This window comes from Eucalyptus grandis, chromosome 1, assembly GCF_016545825.1.
Source record: "Eucalyptus grandis isolate ANBG69807.140 chromosome 1, ASM1654582v1, whole genome shotgun sequence".
In the NCBI taxonomy this organism is placed as follows: Eukaryota; Viridiplantae; Streptophyta; class Magnoliopsida; order Myrtales; family Myrtaceae; genus Eucalyptus; species Eucalyptus grandis.
Window position 1 is genome coordinate 35,898,066 of NC_052612.1, and position 5,162 is coordinate 35,903,227.

Sequence of the window (5,162 nt, forward strand, 5' to 3'; positions counted from 1 at the left end):
TTTTATAATTTGAGATACTGAGTTTGATTTAAAAAAAAAAAAAAAGGAAAGTAGAAAGTTCAAGGCATTTTGTGATAGTTGGAATTCGGGAAAATCACAAGTTCAAGTTCCATAACTTTCATTCAACGCTTACTAGAGTGCCATATGTATTATGTTTAGTTGAGCATTATAACTTTTTTTCAACTTATTTGAGTGTCATAAATTTTTAAAAAGAAGACCCCCGATTCAGCTTCGGCTTTGATTGTCTTGAGCAACAACAAGCACCATCATTAGATGAGCTAGATTCGAAAATTTTGTTAGCATTCGCTGCCACGAGTGCCCTCATGCGCCTCTGCCCCCATTGGGTTCCCACGCCTTGTGCCTTCGTCCACCGAAGCTCCTTCCCATGTATTGTTGACGTCATCACACATCATTGGCGAGGAGTCTAGTCACTGCACACGTCATGTGTAAAACGTTTTTGCATGTAGAAACAAAAATAATTCATCTAAACTTCCATTAAGACCCAGTCTGATTGAAATTTAAATTTTTAAGTTCATTCACCTTACCCTTTAAATGTTTAAAGAACCCATGTACAACCTGCTTGTAAAAATGAGTCAAAGAATGGGTCTTTTATTCATTCTAGCACCTTTAATTCCGAAGCACTGTGTTCTTATTCATCCGAATTAATCATGGTGTGTCGTGGGGAGCTGGTTCAGAAAAAAAAATAATAAAAGTACATAAATGACAATGCTTAGAGAATGGCTCGAGTAAATAGGAAAAATCTGCTCTAAAAGCAGCTACAAATCGTCTCCGTCAGGGGGGCTCCACACCAGCCCCTATATAAAGGATGGTCAGCATACTAAGTGACTCGCAACAAAATTCGCAATGGCCCTTCCGAAATTGTCCACAAGCTTCCTCCCCTCCTCAATTCACCATAACCAGCCCTCTCTCTTATTCTTTAGGCACCTCTGCTCCTCCTTTGCCGCCACCTCCTCCGGTGCTCAATTCCTGACATGCACTTTGAAGATTGAAGCTCAAGAGATCGGGAGACGATCGGCGAATTGGCAACCTAGCGTTTGGGACTACGACTTTGTGCAGTCACTCGGTGTTGATTACGCGGTAATGAATTTTCTTTTGTTTTTTGAGCATAAAACCCATAAAAAAAAAAAAAAAAAAAAAAAAAAAAAAAAAAAGACATGTTTAGTGACCAAAGTGCACCGTTTCCCTAATTTCTATTTACTTTGATGGGACGAGTCCGTAAACCCCAAAACGGCATGGAAACACAGGACAAACTGTACTTTGAATCTGATTTATGGATGTATACATCTTGTGTACTTCTGTATACGATTTATATATGACGTTCGAGATATGTAAAATCAATTTGCACATTCATCCATTGCCACAGTATCAAATGTACGGCCACCCACAGCAATATTCTATAGGAGATATCGATAAACCTGGTCAAAACGGCATATTTTCAACAAAAAGGCAAGAGCTCAACAGTGCTTGTGCATTGACTTTGATCAAGTTCTCATTTTTCCGAGTTTTTCATGTGCTAGGAGGATAAATATTCGGAGGAAGCCCAAAGGTTGAAGAAAGAAGTCAAGGGTCAATTCGACAGGGAGATGAATTCGGTGGCCAAGCTCGAGTTCATTGACGTGGTTCAAAGACTAGGACTAGGATACCAATTTGAGACAGAGATCAAGAATGCTCTAAGTTCCATCTATAACAACACCGAAGTTGCTCAACTTTTGGATGATCTCGATGCCGTTTCCCTTCGATTCCGGCTACTTAGACAACATGGATTCAACGTATCACAAGGTACTTGCCAACTGTTAATTTTTGTGAATTATGTCGATGCATCAAAATTTACCCTTCCATTGCTTTAGATGTGTTTCAAAGGTTTATGAGCAAGTCAGGCACATTCAACGAATCCCTCAATGAAGATGTGAAGGGGCTTCTTGGCCTTTATGAAGCTTCTTTTCATGTATTGGAAGGTGAAACCATACTCGATGAAGCTTGGACCTTTGCTTCCAAGCATCTGAAGGATCTAAACCTTGATGAAATTCCCACTAATTTAGTGAGCCAAGTGGATCATGCATTAGAAATGCCAATCCACTGGAGGCCAAACAGGTTGGAGGCTCGGTGGTTCATCGACATGTGCGAGAAACAGCAAGACATGATCCCCTCTTTGCTACGATTGGCTAAATTAGACTTCAATTTAGTGCAATCAATCTACAGAAAGGAAGTCAGCGGTCTGGCAAGGTACACAATCAATCTGGCAGCATGGGAGTGCATTTTGATTGACTTAATTATCATATGACAATTTTTTTCAGATGGTGGGTTGAACTTGGGCGAACAAGATGACCTTCTGTAGGGACAGGCTAGTGGAAAACTATTTTTGGAGCAGTATTATGGTTTTCGAACCTCAGCACACAGCTTTTAGAGAAATGAATGGGAAGATCGCTAGTATGGTGACACTTATCGATGACGTTTATGATGTATATGGGACGCTGGAAGAGCTTGAGCTCTTAACGGATTTCATTGTCAGGTTTGTCTAGTATCACCACTGTCATCATTTTCCCTTGTAACTATTATTGCCAAGAAAAAAGATGGAATTAATTAGTCTATGAATGCGATGGAAAAAAATACTAAAAATTATATATTGCCAAATATATTCTTCAATGCGCTTTGGACATATCATGGTGGTTTGGGCTAATAAAATAATGGTTGGCATTAATTTTCATTATTGTTATTGAATGACGGTAAAATTCATAAAATTGCTAAAATAGTGATAACTCATTAAGGTGGGACATCACAGACATCGATAGGCTTCCTCCAACAATAAGGGATAGTTTCATGGCCTTGTACAACACGACCAATGAAATTGGGTATTGGACAATGAGAGAACGAGGAATCAACCCCATCCCTCACCTGCAGAAAGTGGTAATTTCAACTTGCTAAATCTTTTACCCAGTAATTTTTAGTCCATGTCAGTCAGCTCATTTTTCTACTTCTAACTTTCGTTATGACTTTACTTTGAACGTTTGAGAATCCGAAAGAGTATGAGAAGAGAACGTCCCTCGACTTGGTCACCGACTCACTTTTCCGAGTTTCAATCCTATAGTGGGCCGATGAATGCAAGGCGTACCTGAAGGGAGGTCCATTGGTGCAGCAAGGGCATTAAACCGACCCTGAAGGAATACATGGATGTTGCGACGTATTCAGCCGGAGGGCTGGTTATGCTGTTGGCCAGTTACTTCCTAACCACGGACAAATTGACGGAAGAGGGACTTAATTACGTGTCGAAAATCCCGAGCATCATGCATTGTTCTAGCAAGATGCTTCGACTCATCAATGATTTCAGTACATCATCGGTAACTTACTTTTATATTGTTCTTCTCCTTGTAAATAGTGGCTAATAAGAAAAAAGAGTACATCTTCTTTTTTTGTTTCTTTGATTCGAAAGTGGGATGAGTATTTGGATTTATGCTTATAACCAAACAATAATTGTCCATGCTTAGTATGAATTGGCACGAGGAGACAACTTGAAGGCGCTGGAATGCTACATGAATGAAACCGGCACGTCGGAAGAGGCCGCGCGAGAACACATTATGCATATGGTGCGTGAGGCCTGGAAGTGGATGAATAGAGCCGTGTTTGAAGACTACCCGATTCCCGGATTAAGGCCTTTTCTTGGTGCCTGTTTAAACCTGGCACGAGTTTCTCATACTTTTTACCGATATGGAGATGGATTCGGCCTTCCCAATAATGATACCAAGGACTATCTTGTGTCAGCTATATACAAACCCGTGCCCCTTGATTAGGGATGCATTATTGACCAGTGGTCTTGCTTATGGAAAGACCCTTTGATCTTATGTGTCTTTCTTAGTTTTTTGGGATGTCTCTGTGAGCTCTCAGATGTCGAAACTATTTTACATGAAGTCTATTGATGAGCTTGAGCATAGAAGCACATGCTATTCCGTGCTTTGTGTGGTCGCTGATTATGTAATCACAAATTATATTCGTGGCGATCGAATTTTTATATTATGTTGAATATTTAGCTGTTTGTACTGGATAAAAATTGAAAAGAAAAGGAATATAGAGGAGAAAATAAAAAATAAAAAATAAAATCGATCGACTTTGACCGACGCTGGTTCAATGCCAATTTGAAACGGTGGCTGTACAGAAAGTTCTCTTCTACCATTGAGTTTCATTGAAACGGTGTTACAAAGATCCTCCAACGTCCAGAACAGTGCGAGGCTATTTTGAAAGGTTGAAATGTCGATTGATTAGATTGGACCGAGTTTTGTGTTCTTCTCCAACAATACTGCTATCTTTCTATAACGTTCTTTGGGTTTTGAATTCATAATCAAAAAAAACTTTGAAATTCATTATTCTACAGACCTAAAAAAAAAGGGGACTACGTTATTGTATTCCTACGTGAGACATTATATCTTAAAGTCAATACTTTCATTGAAACCGTTTGCACAATAATAAGAATGTAACTATCTAGAAAGTATCCTGAAAAGTGTCTTCACTCGTTCCAAAAACATCCGAGTTAGGATAAAGCTTTTGGTGTGTCGTCGACAAATCAGGTGCATACTACCATCACAAGTCAATAACAAAGACGGATGGCTGTTATCGATAAATTAGAATCGGTGCAAGCTGGAAATCGATAGTGCAAAGGAAAGATGCCAGTTGATCATGAAATCGATAAAGATTGCAGGAATAAAGATGAAGCCAAATGGTAACTGCTTATGGATAGGACCCCACAATTCACCATTGTTAAGGAACAGAAGCATAATAAAACAGAGTTCGAAACAGAGCTTGTGGAAGTAAAGAAGGATAAAGAACCAAAGGTTGAAGACTGTATTGCTGCAAGAGTGATGATAGCTACGCCGTCTATGCGTGAACATGGAGCTGTTGCGAAGAATAGATTTATGCGTGAAGTCAGAAGCTCGACTCTGACCTCTACTGGAAACACAGCTCAGAGCTCCAAGTGTTCTTGTACACGTGCGTTATTATTAGAGAACAGTTATTCAGTTTTTACAAACATAACAGAATCTGTTAAATTCTGTTGTCGTCTTTCTCTACTTCATTTTTGTATTCTTGCGTTGATATAAAAAGTGGAGAGAGATAGATACAGAAGGTGTGTGATTGAGCTCTCAGAGAAATGTATT

General features: G+C 39.4%; 1 pseudogene; it reads left to right on the plus strand.

Annotated features, from left to right (window-relative positions):
• The first annotated feature begins 862 nt into the window (after positions 1-862).
• On the plus strand, positions 863-4,048 carry LOC104439658 (annotated as a pseudogene).
• Positions 4,049-5,162: the final 1,114 nt, after the last annotated feature.